Here is an 18,761-nt window from a genome sequence, read left to right as displayed (position 1 = left end):
TGTATTTTGTACATGTGAAAGGCTTTATATTTTATTTTTTTTAGATTATTTCATCATTTATATGGAATAAAATTAAGTTATTAAAAAATAGAAGTGTTAAAAATAAATTCAAAACATAAAAAAAAATAAAGTACAACAAGTATGTTTCTTATAATTTAAATGTAAAGCTTTTTCTTTAATATAGTCGTTTAAAATGAAAGCTTTTACTTTTCATTTACTAAAGGCCCTTCGCCTAGTAGATTAGGACTCTCTAGGCATTTAATTTCGACTTCCCATTTTACCTTTTGGTTATTAAGACACACGTACAATGTACATGCTTGTTTTGGCCCGTATTTGTTCCTCACATGCACTTACCGCTTTTGGCCTGATTGTATCCTTTTGCTGTGGCGTTTACTCCGCTTTTTGTGCTTTTTACGGCCTTTGTAATAAAAGCAGCCCGCCGGGGTTAGTGCTGCTGCTGCTCGTGAAGGAGTTGCTCCTGCTGATGTGCTTTGCTTATTGTTGTAGCTGAGGGCGCGCTGGCGTTGAGCAAGTTTTATGCAACCAGCGAGACGCACACATCATATCAATGAGCGAAGGAGCCGGAGCAGGAGTTGGAGCCGGGCCCGGGCGGCAAGCAATTGAGCAAAAAATATGGCAAAGTATTTGGCGGGTGCGAGGCATAAATTTCGATTTTGGCTTTCGCTTTCGCCGTTCTACGTTCTCGGTTCTCAGTATTTGGGTTTCTCGTCTGCGAGTTTCGTCGTCGCCCGCCTCAAGGCCTTATTTAAAGTAGCAGCCGATGCGAACTTTATTTATGACTCAATAATGTGTATTTTGATTTATGCATTGTGGGCGCGTACTCCAGCTACCATACTCGCTACCCACATCCCTTAACACTGGAACTGTAACTGTTGGCACTCACTCACACTCACTCATACACTTTATTGTTGCCTCCGGCCAGGGGACGCGATTTGCATAACAACACATCCGAAACTTAACGCAGGCGTTTAAGATGTTTCTCAGCAGACACGTGCACTTTCCAATCACTGGCGTTTTTGCATTCAACAATTACAACTGCCAGTCTTATTAAAATACAACATAACCATGCATCCCAATTTATAGAGTTGCACTTGTTTATTTTTCTGGCTGTCAGATATTACACTCCTTCGTTCGCCAGTTTGCGGATGCGGACGGTCTACACTGCGTATACGCGATGTGAGGCGTTGCGATGCGATGCCTTTGCGAAGCGACAACGACAACGCTACCGACAACACGACAACGACAACGGAGCACGACGACTAAACAAATCCACGACCTTTTCAGTACTAAAGCGCCTGGCCATTCATTCGTGGTTTTGGCCGCGTTTGCCATCGCCCCCCACACGATTCTGGATTCGGAATTCGCAATTCGGTACTCGGCTTTTTCGGGACGGCTTTCGGGTCGTGGACTTTCGAAATTGCCGAGCCCACGAGTCCTTTCAGCGGGCGAACTCTGTAAGTGGGCCACGCTTGTAACGTGCTCTCCATTCGACCTCGAAGTCTTTATAAGAGTTTTGGCCAGAAAACTCACAACTCGGAGACATGAAATCCGCTTGGGTGATGTGGGAGTGAAATGGTGTGGAACTTGTGTTCCAGCAAAGCTTTCTTTGAACTTGAATTACTAAGTTGTCTGAAAGGAGTATAAGATCAAGATTATATGGAAGATTTAGGATGAAATAATTGTTCATCCTTCAAAATAAAAATTTTAAATAATGATGCATTCCATATGTATGATTAAATATAGCACATTATTTCTAAGGCCAAGTCCCAGTCTCCAGTAAATATTTAATATTTAATTTAATGTTTAAGAATACCAATTTTTGTTTCAAGAATGAATACCATTAAAAGCTCTTTGCAATATTATTTTTATACCCTTGCAGAGGGTATTATAATTTTGTCCAAAAGTGTGCAACGCAGTGAAGGAGACATCTCCGACCCTATAAAGTATATATATTCTTGATCAGGATCACCTCCTGAGTTGATATGAGCATGTCCGTCTGTCCGTCTGTCCGTCTGTCTGTTTCTACGCAAACTAGTCTCTCAGTTTTAAAGCTATCGTCTTGAAACTTTGCACACACCCTTCTTTCCTTTGCACGCAGTATATAAGTCGGAACGGCCGGGATCGGCCGACTATATCCTATAGCTGCCATATAACTGATTGATCGGAAATGGTATAACTTTGGTGTTTTTAGAGTTAGAGAGTTCAAATTTGACATGAGAGCTATTTTTGGCAAAATAATACGACATGCCAAATTTCATAAGGATCGGCCGACTATATCCTATAGCTGCCATATAACTCAACGATCGGAAATGACCCAACTTTCGTGTTTTTGAAGATAGAAAGCTGGAATTTAGTACAGACTCTATTTTTGGTTAGTTGATCCAACCTACCAAATTTCATTAGGATCGGCCGACTATATCCTATAGCTGCCATATAACTGAACGATCGGAAATGACCCAACTTTTGTGTTTTTGAAGATAGAAAGCTGGAACTTGGTACAGATTATATTTTGATCCATCCTACCAAATTTCATAAGGATCGGCCAACTATATCCGATGTTTGCGATATATATCCGGTTTTAGCTGCAAGGGTATATAAACTTCGGCTCCACCCGAAGTTAGCTTTCCTTTCTTGTTTATTTTACAATTCAATATACAATTTTCAGAAGCCCATCAAAAATCAATTTTTAGATGCTAGACCTATTTGTTTTATATAATAACTATCAATTTGATTAATTTTTAAATTTATTTAAAGTGCAAATTTATTTTCTTATAATAAAGATATTGCTAGTATTAAAATGTTGTCCTTTTAACGTTGTGTTTGCCTTGGTTCCACTTAATTCAGCTTGGTCCTGCCTCAACACCCTCCTGCCCCTTAAAACCTTTGGTATTCGCGTTCCACCACGCATTTCATGTGCACTCGTTTCTCTCGCGTTTCCGAAAATTCTTTGAATTGGCTTTCCCAAGACGAATGAGAGTTATACAAAGCGGCGTCCAAACCAGCTCTCGGTTACTGCAGCTTCGCTGGTCAAGGCAGCCAGTCAAGGATCAGGGATTATGTTATATGTTGCAGTGATGTGTAGCAAGGAAACTTGCAACACAGAGGTTCTCCCGAAGGGATGCTAGTTGTTCCAAAGAGATTACAGGTCTTATAAATATTTGACATTGCATAGAATTGTTTCACAACTTAAAAGAAATGGATCAGTTTTCCTAAACCTTAAAGCTCAAAATTAATAATTTAGATTTCATGTTCAAATAACGCTAACACTTAACCTACACCTCTAACCCAACAAAAAAATATAATCACACACACCGCTCACAAAAACCCTACTACAATGGGGTGTAAGCGTGTAAGTTTACGTGAGACCACGAGACCCGAAGCCGACAAGTTGCTCTGTGAAAAGCGTTTTCCTCTCTCGGCCAAGAGAGTTTTCCCTACTTTCTCCCCGGCGCTCATTTTCGATTTCGAACTCTTGGTTTCGACTGACATGCGCCCCAAACCCTGAAGCAAACAAGAAATTGTGGAACATGAAAAGTTCGCAAACGATTTTTAAAAATTCAACGGTTTGACTCTTATACCACTCAAAGAAAGCTCCCCAAGTTGCTTAAGAACTCCCATGTGGCTGGGGGTGGAATGGACGAGCCTAGAAGGCGACTGTGGCTGCAACAATTGCACAGCCTAATCTTATCAAATTTCATTTACACGCTTGGACAGGCTCTAATGGCAAATCCAATGCCGAAATGGAACTAGCCCTAAACCACTTTCGTCAACAAATCCACAACCCAACGTACAGATTTTCTCCCTCTATCGCTAGACACACACGAGTACTGATATTTAAGCGTTAAATGTTTCAAGTGATGCTGCCAAAGTATTTGGCTCCTCGAGATGGCATTTTTTGGGCCGAAATTGCCATGGCTAAACATTAACTAAAACTGCAAAATTCCATCGTACACACCCACGCCCAGTATGACCCACATTCATCCTCGTATGTGGGGAGGTGGGAGCTGTCGGTCTTTTGCTTCTGCAACTGCTAGAAAATCTCAACGCCCAACCGCCAAGCACGGCATTTCATCAGGCAGCTGCCACTATACCACCACTGCAATAGATGCCCAAAACCTAAACTGTTTGTAGAACGTCACGACTTTTTTAATTCCCATTGGGCTGCTTGTATTTGGCAGACACTTTCAAGTCTTTGATTTAAGCTAGGCAAGCAGCTTAAAATTGTATGTCGTAAATGAGTTTACAAATTATGTAAAATATGTAAGTTGGGTAATTAAAAATCAAAATAAAATCAAGCTGATTGAACAACAAATTAATTCATTTCTATTATTTTGATCCTATTTTCTTGTCTTTATCCTCCCACCATAATGTAGCAATGGGTAGCCGGTTTAAAACCTTTAACCCTCTAAGTCCCCCCCATCTAAACCTCTTTCTCCTTCCATACATTATAGCTGGCTGGCTGGCAAAAACCCCAGAAATGCGAGCAAAGGAAGTGCACTAAGTGCAGTGACCAAATAGCTGCCAGAGAGTCCCGAACCAGCAGCTGATCCTGCTCTGCTCTGCTGCTGTGCTCCGGTGCTGCTCCCGATACCGATGCCGCTGCCACCGCCAGGAAGTGGCCATGGTGTTGCACATGACTTTATAGCTTTTACATTAATGTGTGGCAGTGTGCGGGTGCTGGCTTTTACATGTATGTATGCGAGGGTGTATGTGCGACAGTTTGGCTATAAAGCAAAAGTTGCATTAAATTTAAATCATGAAACGGCGGTTTTTGCGGCCACCACTCCCATGAGAGTCAACACTGACAAGAACCAGCTAAAGGAACTAGAGTGTAACCTAACCTCATTTGTTATATTATAAGCATTATTTAATATTTTGCTGCAACACTTTTATAATTTCTTAAACTAAAAACTAAAATTTATTTCTAACTTTTAACAAAGTGTTTCTTTAAGTGCAGTGACCAACGGTCTGAACCAAAGAGAACCGAACCGACATGAGCTGGGGGAAAGTTGGGGCTAAGCGCTGCTCAACATTTTGTCATTAAAAGTTGAGATGGTGCATCGGAAAGCTTTCGGCGGTAGCCCTTCGTCATTTTTGTTCCTCTTTTCTCGCCCTCTCAGGCAGAAGGATAATGCAGAACCCTGCAATCACAATTAGCTCGACAAACTAACGTAATTTGCATGCGAATTGTGAGCAACCATTACATAATTACAACGCACTTTTGATGCATTGTCATGAATACATAGAGGTTGTGCGTGTGTATGGGCAAGTCAACTAATTAATCAGCTTGCGTAATCAATGCTTAATGATGCAGCGCCAGAACAACGCCATTTAAATGGTCTATAATTAAATCAAACACTCAATTAAACCGAGTGCGGAACGAATTGGGACCGTGCTCGGAACGGATAGGGTTGTTGGCGATGGATTGCTAATGAAGAAGGGTCACCTCAAAATTATAGGCCTTGTTTGTCGAGTCATCGAGAGGTTACCCAACCTGTGCCTGACCTGGCGAATACTGGGTTTCCTCATTAATTAATAAAATCTTCAAATGGTAACCACAGCAACCGAGCCGAACGGATACATGGCGCACATCAAACTGACCAAAGGGTTCTCAAAGCATCTCTTTGTCCCGGAGCAAGCCGAAAAGTTATCACTTTATTATTAAACAGGTAAACCATTTCAATGAGCTCATAGTATCATATAGCTCACCTTGCTTACAATTTTGATTAACATAACGCTTATGTGGCTGTTAATTAATAGCTTAGATTAATTTCATCAATTTAATTGATGTTGGCCTCTTATGCTTATTTATTTTTACATATTTTTTGAGGTCTAGACTAGAAAGATTAGGGAATGAAATATTCGTACACTTTCTGTAACATTTGTCCTCGAGTCTTCCATACTCTCATTGTATCTCCTTTTCCTTTGGTCAAGCCGTAAATTTATTTTACCACACATTGAGATACATTCCATTGGGAACTTGGCGGGGACAAGTTCTGCTTTTTGGCCAAGTGGCAAGTTTACCGAAACTTACAAAAAGCTAGCAAAGTGGGAGCGGGTGAAGAAACTAAAACTAAAAGGAAACACCAGCAGCGGTGGAAACTCCTTGCTGGTGCAATCCAGATTCTGAGGCAGCCGCAGAGGTGTAACCAAGTCCTGGCAACAAAAAACTTTCCACACATGTTGCTGTGTATGTGTGAGTGAGTGTTGATGCGGCGGTAGTTGCTGCTGTTTCAGTTGCTCTTGCTGTTGCAACTGCTGCTGTTAGCATCCAGTGAGGCAAGCAAAAGCAGCAACAGACGGGCGATGGGAAATGGACGATGGACGTCCCCCGGTCAGGGCAAGGTTTCCTTAAATATTAAAAGTCCAAGCAGAAGCAGGATGTTCAAGGCTTCTTGTTTCAGGCGGAGAGACAGCAGAATACGCCGAAAAAAAGTATTGAAACACTTCAATAATTAAATGGAAAGTTTTTTATCTTATGTGAAACGTTATTTTGGTTTTAAAATATTAAATAAAAATCTCTTACAATTAATGCGCGGCATGTAAAAGTTATAGATAGATGCATCTTTAAATTTATTGATGTCAATAATGGCAGCAAAGCTTTTTAGTTCCAACATAAATATGTTTTTTATTTTATTTACCTATTAGTATAAATACATTTTTTTCAGTATTTGCATTTCCCTCCCACAGCCACCGCTTGTCGCACGTCGTCACTTAGGCAAAACGCAAAGTTTTCGCTTCGCAGTATGCTGTCCGTCAGAGAACTGTCTCTTCTTTTCTCTGTTGTCGTGTATACTTTTTATTTTTCCTTTCGTTTCCCTTCACTACACTCCACATCACTCCAATCCCTTGCCCTTCTATTTCTCTTGCCCGGGGTCTTTGTTTAAAATAGCAACTACAACGGCACAACTGCGTCAAGCTCACCAAGGACTCGCGTTAAGCTAGGCTAAAGTTTTGTCACACCCACACGTTCGCAAACACTGTTGCAACATTCACACATACATACGAGTATCGCGCTTTTAACATAAACAAACTACACTAGTTACAACAATTTTTTTCTCTTGCTGGCCACGACTTTCTATTTGTTTTCTTAGCTTTTTAAGGGATTTTTCCACCAAGAAAACGTGTTTGGAAAATTAAAAATAATTTCTCCTGACCAGTCTATGGCTGCTTTTCAAGAAATTCAATCTTTAAACTTATCATTATTACTCAATGTTTATGGTACGGTATGACAATACCTTCAAAATATCACATTTAATATTTTATATACCCGATTATTAAAATCTTGTCTTAATATGGACGCGAAGCCTTATATTAAATTCTTTATAGATTTATCTTGTCCAATAATAATTCGATTCTTAGGCGGAATACCTTTAACGATTTCTGTATTAATTCTCCGTTCATCTGCATCAAAATCAGGGTACAAATTATTTTTTAAATTTTGTGTCCATTTTTCTGGGCAGTCCCCTTCAAAATGTGGAAAATGCATGGGAGGGACAATATGGCCCCCCTCGAAGTCTATATGTCGGCCAATAATTATCCGATTCTTGAGCGGAATACCTTAAACGATTTGTGCATTGATGGTTCGTTCATCTACAAGAAATAAATTATGGAAAGGAATATTTCTTTACATGAACAAAATGCAGGTTCCCTTAAAAATGTGGAGAATGCATAGCGATTCTTCAGCGATCTTTTTATATGCATTGAAAACTAAAAACTCTTTCAAAGTTTCGAAAAAGCGAAGATAGGACGATATGGCAATGCATAGCGATCTTTTTATATGCATTGAAAACTAAAAACTCCTTTAAAGTGTCAAAAAAGCGAAGATAGGACGATATGGCTGTAGACTGTAAGTTTTCCAATAATTATCCAATTCATAAGCAAAATAGCTTGAACGATTGGAAGATCGATGCTTTAACTATTTGCATCAACAATAATTTAGTATAAAATATATTTTTAAGCATCTGAAATAGTTTTAAACTTGTTTCATGGCGTTTCAACTTGAATACGCGCATTTGGAAAAACAGTTAAGATGGGAGAAGACCCTGTTATTGCGCAAAAATACCGCTGTTTCTTGAGCAAGCCGACATCATGTGCCCCGTGAGTTGAGCTATGGAAAATGCTTCCTCGAATTGCCCAGCAGCGTTTCCTGTTACGTTACATCAACATTTTAAGAAATGCCTCGAAGGCGATATTCCCGTACCCATTCGCCATCCTTTCCATATGCAAAGAGGCATGGCCAGAACGGGAAGAGGACATGAAGTATAGACGACGGCCGAAGTCTTGGCAATATAAGCGTCCTGTGTATGTGGTCCTAACAATGGGAGGGCATTGCACACACGTTTCGCCCTACCGTATGTGTGTATTCATTAAATTTGTATAAACAAATACAGTGGGCATAAATTTTGGGCCATTCAGTTGGAGTTCCAGTTGGAGTTTGAGTTTGGAAACGGGAATGTCTTGAGCTCAACAAGGCGCTATCTACGCCACATTATTCTTTTCGTACCTGCATTTCGAATGTATCTATGTGTGCTCGGGTTGTGTTTGTGTTTATGTTCACGTGTGTGCTGCTGTGGGTGTGTGTGGTCTAAAATAAGCAAAAATGGCAGCCTGAAAAAACAAGTAACAGTTTTACTCGGCAAACAATGAAAACATCGCCCAGCAGAGGGAGAGAGAAAGCGAAAAAACAACAGCAACAAATCAGCACTTTACCTTATGTTTGTTGATTTTGTTCGTTATTTTATTTCGCTTCACGTTGCTCTCGCCCCCTTTCCCTCACCCCCTCGTCTCGTCCAAGCTCCCACTGCTGCAGCACTAACAAGACACAAAATTTACAATTTCAAATTGTGAGCATGTGAATTACGGATGCATAGATACACATGTATCTCGACGGCGAAGGAGGAAGCTGAAGCTCACCTGGCCATCGGACACGCCACGGCGAACACCGTACAACAGATGTTTTAGCACTGCCAGAGTGCTTTGCCTGGCCAAAAAACTTGGCAAGAGAATGGCTCAGTTTAATGGACCCCCCCTCCACCGCTGCCCCCCCTCATTCACCGTGGTGACAGCGAGCGAAGGACCTCCAAGGAAGCCAAGAGGAAGAAAGCAAACCCAGCGAACTACAACGAAAACTTATCGATGTTGCACTTGGAAGGGTGCAAGCTTAGAAGACGTTGAATCTCCCAAAAAGTTCGCAACTCGAAAAGATTATAAAAATAGCGTTAAAAGCTGAAAGCCAACTCTGGCGATGAATGCACTTCCCGAAAAGTGAAGAAGCGTTTTTATCTTTGTCGATAGGAAATAAAATTATAACCAATTATCCTCTTTTTGGACAATAAATAAGACATTTAGTTATACATTGATTACCATTTTATTTTTAGTATTAGATTTATTTTTGGAATTATCTGTCTAAATAAATGAATTCCAATCGATTTATTTTATTTTCTCTTTTCTAAAAACGTCGCTTAATTCATTTATGGCCCATATTTCAAATTTGAGCTATGAATTGACCAATTAAAAAGTCAGTTGGTTTTGATTTGTTAAACAGATATGAATTTATGCAGCATATCCTGATATTTCGCAGGTATATGAACGAAATAACTTGATATATATTGACGTTAAAAATTGTTAAACTCTGATAGAGAAATCCGCCTCAAGAAATAATTTTTCTACTTGGCCTTTGACCCAGTATTCTCCCATGTTCCCAAGCCCTCCAACTGTTTAGCTTTCTAATTGAGTCCACCCACCTGATTGTACCCTCTGATTATCCCTCCTCTCGAAGCACTCGATAACATCCACAATCACCTATCTCATCTCCTTGGGGCTGTCCACACCCATGGCTATCACCTTTCCTGAAATTGTCCAATTGTCGCCCAGTTAGGCAGCACTGGCTCTCTCCGTCGGCCTTCCTGTTTATTCATTACATTAAATCACCTGCCGCCGCCCCTTTTGGGCGCCTGGGCAAGGCAATTAAATGTAATTAAACGTAAGATTAACTCTAATTATAATAAATTAAATGCGACGTCGTTTTGCTGAAGAGCCGACTCAAACGGGCCAAGGCAAATATCAAAAATGCAATTAAACATTAACGATTTGTTGCGCTGAAAAAAAGAGATCATGAATTATACAAAGAGACGAGGATAGAGTGCAGCCGGACTGGGAAAAAGTGAAATCCGAGCCGATTAAGTCCCCGGTTAAGGTCGCCATTCCAATGGTCGACAAAATCCAGCAGAGGCCCGCTGGTCAGACCAATTCCATTTGCATAATCAATGCATATTTGGACGAGGCCATAAATTAACAAATAGAATTTAATTGCATACTTTTGGGGGCGACGCCGCGGCCGTCGCGTACACAAATTAATAATTCATTAATGCGCATTAATTGTATCGCTGCAGCGGCAACTGAATCTCCCGCAGAAAATTGAAAATAAATGCATATGCTTATTGGCGTCCATGGGAGTTATTCGCCTGTTCGCGTGCATTGTTGTCGTCCCTTTCGATCGCCCCACCGCCCGTCTCTATCGCACGGTCTCTATAATCGCCTCATTGCTGGCAAATTAATTGCGGCCTTTGTTTAATCAGACTAAAATAGCACATTTATGCCAGCTTCGTTTATATTTATTGCCTTTTTATTCCGAAGTGCATCGCACACACTCCCGCCCCCATTTTGGCCTTTTAAATTGCTACCTTTGTTGAGTGCTGCGGTCAACGAGTTGCCGCAGTGGCTGCTGCTGCTGCTACTGGTACTGGTACTGGTACAACATTTGCAGCTTTTTTCTGGCCTCAACAGGCACATGACATGCATTTATTAAAAGCCATACAAAAAGGATCTTACCAAGGAGAAGAGGAATGTTCAGATGGCAAAAGAATAATTGTCGTGGCGGGACCCGTCTTCCTGCTGAGCAGATTGCCATAATTGTGTAATGTGACACACACAGAAATTATGATCGCTCTTGGTTTAACCAGCCGCTAATGGAATTGTGATGGACAAGTGCCGGCCAACACAAAACCATTTAGCCAGCCCATAAATGCCGCCCATTGTGAATACTTCAATGGGGAATAACCCGATAATTCTCACAATAGTTTTTGTTCAACGAGAATAACTAAAACAATCGATATTTTATTATTTGTTTTTTTAACATTTATCATTATAAATCTTTAATTTATAATGAATTTTGTTTAAAGTAGTTATAATATTTATTTAGCTCAGCGAAGAAAGAAATTAAATGAAATTTTAAAGGCTGTTTTGGAAGTCTTAATTCCATTCTTTGGTGCAGTTTAGGTAAAATTCTGAGACGTCTGGGTATAAACAACTTTTAAAGCTGGCTGCCCACTTAACAGTGGGAAAACAAACACCAAATTCCCGTGCAGAAACGAGAGCAAAGAGCCAGGGCTATGAGGTATAAAATAAACGTCGGGGCGTCGGGAACGTATCCTGAGATCCATTGACAGGATGCCTGGCCTGCAGTCATCGGGCGGGAAAACGGGTCGGCAACTGCGTCCCATGAATTCAATCAATTTTAATGCAATTTAAATTGCATTCTCCTGTGAAAACACAATGCACCGCCGTCTACACGCACACATATGTGAGCGACCACAATGTACCCACGCTGGCGAAAGAGAGGGCCATACTGCCGGAGAAAGAGACAAGAATAACAAGAGTGGTGGGAACAGGCAAAGGAGAGACGTGTATGCGCACATTATGCCAGCGGAAAGGAGGCTTCGCCTTGCGTTAATTGGTGGTCATGCCTCGAACCGTGAAAAGGATACCACTCTGGAATCCTGCCATCCGAGTTGAAGCCGTCTTCGGCCACGACCACGCTTATATTGTTTTAAATGCCACGCATTCATCGTTGGCTCCTTGTCGCATTGACTGGACAGCATAAAGGAGCAGAAGGCCAGGAATATAAAACAAGTTTCAATGGGGCATACCCTTCTTTAACTGAAAAAATAAGAGGTATGGGCTTTTACAAGATCTTGATGTATACAATATTAAGAGAATTGTGTTCAAGAATGTATGAACAAATATTTTTAAAATGATTTTTTTTAACCTATCTGAAACACAAATATCCTTTGAAAGGGTAACGTTATACGGTGATTCAAGATAACTGTTGCATTCCCGTAGGCGCCGGAAGAGGCCCAACAACCAATTATACGAAGCCACGGACGTTGTCATCGAACAACAGCCGCCACTTGAAGCACGCGTACATCTGAATGGCACATTCAGTCGCGTATCGGGTTACAATCATTCAGTTTTAAACTGACACTTAATCAAATACTGCGAGTGGCTAACCATTGCCGATTGTTTCGACGGGCCACGCCGGAAACTGGATTTGCGTCTGAAAGAGCCGCGAAATCAAAGCTTCATTCGAAATTTTGGCATTCTCTGCATGGTTGATGGTTGTCATAATTGATGGCTGGGTGGTGTCCTTTAAGCACATGCAAGATCGAAGAACTGTTTACACCAAGAAAAAAAAGAAGCTAACCAAAAATGTTAAATTTATGGACTAATAATGATAAATTTACCGATATCCCAATACAAGTTTCATTCTTATTATTTAATTAATTAAATAATACTTTACAACCGTTTTTATTATTTATAAAAGCACATAGCTTTGTACTAAGCATTCCAATTGACAAAAGCTTAACAGTGTTGTCTAGATTAATATTATGAAATTATTTATTAATGGCTCAATGCCCACAAACGTTAAACCATTGCAAATATGCAGGCAAGTGAAAGATAATCAATAACACTTCCCTTAAATTGATTTAGATATTTATGTGGATAAATAGAAAAGGTCCTGGGCTCTGTGCAGTTGCAGTTGCGGTGTTGTGTTGCATTTTTTATGAGGTATCGCAAACCGCAATCGGGCATTATGCAAGTGAATTGCTCATTATCGCATTTGGTTTGGTTTGTCTCTGGCATTTGAATGCTTTTTCTGAAATCCCTTTTTAATGTTTGCGCAATCCCTTTTAATGCGCACAATTAATTCCGTTATGCTTTGCCGCCTTTGACATGGCCTGGTTGCCGTCCAGGCCCGTCCGGCCCCCCCTTTAAGCCCCTAACTGCCAGCCGCCGTATAACAATTTGCTAAAATTCCGAGGCTTAGCGCAGGATATGGAATGGTTAGATTCTGGGATAACGTTGCTTTAAAATCCACGCATTGCATAATTATGACCGACTCCGACATCGGTGCTGTAATGCCGCGAAATTTCCCAATTTTCCATGCAGCAAAACGTAATTAAAATTATTTTATTTTCCCGCAAACATTTGCGCACACATGGCTGGCAATAGCGGTGCAGATGGAGGAAAACATTGGAAATTAATTTTCATCTAAGCTCGGCGGCCGCGCCGCCCCGGCATCGAAAACCATCAACAAATTGTCAGGCTTTTCATTTATTTGTTGATTTTATTTGCTATTTTAGCCGACATGGGCTGACAAAATGTTGGTGTTCATGTTTACACGCATGTCCAAAAATTTTGTAAATTTTATGTCGCAATAGGCTTTGGATAAGGACAGATAATTACTGAAAAATAAGGTTTTTTCACAATTTAAAAGATCGAGAACATTGTAATGCATTTTATAAATAAATAGAATAAGGTACCTCTTCAAACTATAAATCGAATTTAGAACTTTAATAAAAATTTATCGGCCAAGACCTTCATGTATTTATTATTATATTTCCTTCACTCCGTATATTATTTAAATATGTGCATACTTTTGGCGAGATGCAGCAGTCTTTTCACCTGCAGCATCCAGAAAAAAAATTTATGTGTACAAAAATAAGAAACACCCGAAATATTAAAAAAATGCCAACATACAAAAGCATTTTTTCCATGCTTTACTCTTCGGTTCTGACTGCATATTTCATAGAAAAACAAGAAGAAAAACTAAAAAAAAAACTTGGAAAAATGAAAATGCTAAACAAAGAAAATAAAAGCAAGCTCTGAGCTTTACAAAAAATGGGCGCAAGGCAAAACTGAAAGCCAAAAGAAAAATGCCGCGCTTTAGATGGCTGGGGGGTGTGGGTGAAGTCATAGGAGAGGGGGTCGTAGGGGGTTTCAGCTCGCATTATTTTGTATTACAGCAACGGCTCCGTCCCCGGCACATTCAGTAGGTGGCGGGAGCGAGGACTACAGAGTGCGCTGTCCGGAGACCGGACCCACGGCTCAGCTTGTATTGCAATTTTTCAATTTCAAAAACAATTTTGCTCTGCCAACATACGTGTGGTCAAAGATAAGCTCTGTAAATATATATAACAAAACAACCAAAATGAATACAGAGGACTATAAAAAGAGAGGAGCGCGCCATAAAAACCAAAAAGCGGCAGCCAAACCAAAGCTAACCGCAGCTCAAGCAGCTATTGCAGCAGCTCAAAACTGGCCAAAGCCAAAAAGGCGGTCAACGGAAAAAAAGCATAGTCCAAATACCGAAAATAAAAATCTGAACGAGTATAAGTGAGGAAGTTTTTGGGGATCGGGTATGTGGGTGAGTGTCAGCTTGGCACACAGCGGGAAATTGCACAAAAATGAATTGTGTTGTGCAGCATTTAGTGCTGAAATATAAGTGGCCTGCTGGGCGGGACAGCTGACCAGTGCAAGGATAGTCGGGCTGGTTTGGTGGGGTCTTCTGGGGAGCTGCCAGGTTTTCCTTTTTGGGCATGCATTGCCCATTCAGCAGCTCAGCAGACGGATTGATTGAATTTCCATCTGTCATTCCAAGCCTTAAAAATGTTTAATTTTATTTCAAAAGCTTCCACCATATAGAGACTATTAAATGCCTAGTTAAGGTCTTAGGGCTTTTCATTTTGGCATTAACCCCCCATATAAACTGCAAATGGAAGTTGCAATTCCAGCTAGAAGCCAATGTATGGAAAACAAATTGGTATACACGCAGAGCTCGCATCATGAAAATCAATGCCAATGGAGCACCATTGAGCAGTGAGAAGCTGCAGCAAGAACCTGCTAGTAGCTGTTAGTAGCAGTAGCAGCTGCTGATTCTAATGCTTCTGTTGCTCTTGGTGTTGCTCTTGATTTCGATGTTGCTGTTTATGTGGCCGTTGTTATGTTCCCTGGCCGCTTGCTCAAAGCAGCTTGCCAACTACTCAACTGCATTAACGTTCTCTGTTGCGGTTAGCGCAATGCGTCGAAGCTATTATGGTTTCATTAGGAGCAACAGTACCTCAAATGTATTAGACAGGATCACTCAAAGCCACTGGTTTGTCTATTGTGTGATGCGTTTGATGGTTTGGCGCAACCATGAACCATTTATGAGATTATGGGCTTCCCACGAAAGGGCTTCAAAATCTGAAAAAGAATTTAATTAAATTTATATAAAACTATGCAGATACAAAGCTTGAAATTATTCCAGTCTGTTATGCAAGTTCTAGGATTCAGTTAACATTTTAAAGGTAGTAAGTCCTATGATTTCCAGGCTAGCCAAAAGCTTAAACAAAGTTTTGCCACACTTTTTCTTTTGTTCGTTTTTATATAAAACCTAGTTGATTAATTCGAAACTTCCAATGGATCCGATGCTTTTTGTTTCCTTTTGGCTGTGAGCCGGCAGTGTGCTAGTGCGTCAGCTCTTGGCGGAAATCGAATTCATTTGGGGCTTTGGCAGCCCTTTGGCAACAGTGCGTATGTGCAACGTGGCTGCTGCAACGCCAAATCGCAACAAAAGCGTCAAGTAAATTGACAAAAGCAAGAGCCAAAGGCACTCAGCGGTTGGGAAGGCAGTAGCAATAACACAAAACCGCAAATCCCTAAGCCGCTATAACATTTCTCAAACGCTGCCCGATGGGATGTGTCGGGGAAATGCGGGGATATGGCTCAGGGCGGGAAAGTGTAGCCAATCGGGGAACCGAAACCGGCGTAAGCCGCTAACAGAAGCAGCTGCAGTTGTAAATGCAACTGCAACAGCAGAAAAGCCAGCGGAGCATGGCGAAGGCAAACAAAAGCTTAGCGAGCATAAAAACAAAATGCCAAATGCGAAGGGCGAAAGCCCCTTAGACCCCCCCAGCTCGAGCCCCAAACTCCGATTTCGAACCTTGCTCCTATTGGAAATCCGAGTCCAATCCAAGCCAAAGGCAAATCAAAGCAAATGCAACACTCAATTGCCATTATCGACTAAAGGCTAAAGCCAAACGACTGCCTGTGCCTCTGCTGCCTTTGAAAACAGAAAATGGCTCCACCCCTTTTTAACAAAATACCCTCCGATTGTAACTGCTTTCAGTCGAAGGATCTTTCTTGAGTCTGGTATTCCAGATGGCATTTTTATATTAAAAACCGCGTAATGGAGTGAAACTTATTGAATGCTCAACGGGGTTGGAGATAGGACTTTGTCTTGCCAAAGAAAGCCAATGTGCGGAAATGCAATGAAAATTAAACAAGACCACCAAGGCTAGAAACGGCCATAAAAATTCAATAGAAATGCATATTCTGGACCTCGATTAAGTCCACAAAATGGGTTTTACGAGAGGCTCTTAAAGAGAATGTCGATATTGAAAAGTTCTAGTGATATTCCATTTCTTATACAGCAATTGAGGCAATATCGATGCTATTAATGACCTTAAACGGTTTCATTTTTGAATATATGTATAAGGACTATTGAAGTAACTGAAAGGAATCTAGGTAATATTCTAAAAAAATTATTGTATGAATATGAGCGATAGGTAAATGTATTTATCCATAATTCCATAATCTGCGATGCTTAACGATTACGATGTTGCTCACATTCCTGGGCAACGGGCCACACACCTACTAACCCATCAAGTATGCACCGCATCATGCGCTGTTGCCACGCATGATGGGGCATGTGGAGCATCCACACACCAGCAACCACGCACCTGCACCACCTAACCACCTGCTATATGTTCCTGGGCGAACAAGTGAGTTCAGCAGAAGCAGAGTTTTAAGGATCTACCTTTTCTCTGCTGTTCTTTAATTTGAAAAAATTGTCAAGCATCAAAATACTTTTAGAGCTTGGCTCGGCCCAAAGGCTTGTTCTTTGGCAGGGAAGGCAGGGATGCAGCCAGAAGAATCCCAGCTTTCTCGGCCAAGTTTCTTGACAGCCACGGCGTGCGGTGCGTGCAAATAAATCAAATAAATTATGGAAAAACGAAAGTAAAGTGTGAGAAATGGTTGTGGATTCCCGCGCTCCTTTCCCAATCCTTAGCCTATTCATATGCTGATGTTACCCAAAAAAATAAAAAAGTAAAATGAAAATAAACAGAAAAATAAGACCTAGCTAAAGGAGGGAAAATTTCAGTGCAGCTGCTGGAAAAAAAGGAGTAACATCAAGCATAAAAAGTAGCAGCAACATCATAATCAACAGCAAAAAAATATTAATGGAGTTTTCATGTTTATAATGTCATTAGCTCACAAATGCTGCGGATGCTGTGGAAGCTTATGTTGCTGTTGCACATGTGCCGTGATTCTCTGCCACATATTTTCTGTGATTTTTTCGCTTCTGCTTCCTTGTGCGGCACCACCATTTTCTCACCCTATCCCCGCCACCGAGAGACATCCATAAACATGCAGCGCACACATAGACACATCTATAAATGTGTGAACACTAATGTGCACATTATGTTGGGGCCATTATGCCGGAGACTCCGGCTCCAGCTCCTCCTCCTACTCGCTCTCCTGCTCCTGCTTCTCGAAATCCTATGGCAAGGCTTGGTGAAGGGGCCCCTACTGGCCACCAGACCGTGCACGATGAGTTGGCGGAGGGTTGACTGCCAGTTAGCAAGTAAAAACCCTTTAACTCATTTGTTTTGCTTAGCACAGCAACGGCAACGGCAACAGGACCTCACGGTCGGAAGGGGCAGGCAGCTCAAGGGGGCGTTTCAAAAGAGCGGGGATTCTTCGCTGTGTAAAACAAGAGGCGTGTGAAATAACGTTTAGCTTGCTGTTTGCATGTGTGGGGGGATGGCTGATGCCTCTGTGGCGGTAGCGAAAAATCGTACCAGGAAATGGTTAATATTCGAAGAGCTTCAGGATTATTGTAAACAGGCAAACAAGCAAGTTCTGAAAAAAATAATCTTCAATAAATATTATAATTTAAAAAATATTTGTATTTGATGTTTAAAATGTTATTGTTATGATGGCTACGTCTAAAGTTCTATAAAAAAGAGTAAACTCTTAAAATGAAATGTTATTATTACTATATTACATTAAATTGTACTACTTATTTTACTATTAAATCGGTAACTTTTTATTTTTTTTGGACTCAATATATTTGTTCTTCATTAAAGAGGCACCTAACCTTATGAAAAATTAACCTTTAATGACTTTTCACTTTATGTGTGTTGACTATAGCAGTATGTTTTTGTGAAATTAATATTTTTTAAAATTATTTTCACCAAAATCGTAGACATATTAATGAAGCAGCATGAGAAAGTTGTCTGCCTTGAGAGTAAATAGAAAGGAATTGTGCTTATTCATGTTAGTATCTAAACTCCCACATTTTCCACGTCCAGCCACCCTCCTAACACTTTCCAAAGAAGCCAGAATTTGGAGCTCACTTTCGCGACGTTTTTCTACTTTATAATGATAACATTTTCATGTTTTACAATGTTGTAAAGCCTGGATATGAGTCCCAGATGCGAGAAGGCATTCTGCCCCTGGCGATGCTTTTATGACGTCATTTACGAGTTAATGTGTGTCTGTGCGTCATGGTTGATTCATTAATTTTGAGAACTTTCCAAAAACTATTAACAGCAACAATCTTTTCATAGCAA

The 18,761-nt window shown here is 40.7% G+C and overlaps 1 protein-coding gene across 1 annotated transcript in view; it reads right to left on the bottom strand.

Annotated features, from left to right (window-relative positions):
* Positions 1-1,291, bottom strand: part of side-VI (sidestep VI) — a 75,192-nt gene extending 73,901 nt beyond the window's left edge. The window contains exon 1 of the mRNA XM_017246725.3: positions 355-1,291. The gene's annotated coding sequence lies outside the window, so the exon portion shown is untranslated. The remainder of the gene's footprint in view (positions 1-354) is intronic.
* Between the last annotated feature and the right edge of the window lie 17,470 nt (positions 1,292-18,761).

Source organism: Drosophila bipectinata, chromosome 3R (genome assembly GCF_030179905.1).
Source record: "Drosophila bipectinata strain 14024-0381.07 chromosome 3R, DbipHiC1v2, whole genome shotgun sequence".
Taxonomy (NCBI): Eukaryota; Metazoa; Arthropoda; class Insecta; order Diptera; family Drosophilidae; genus Drosophila; species Drosophila bipectinata.
Note: the sequence above shows the minus strand (reverse complement) of the source record. Positions and strands in the feature narration are given on the sequence as shown.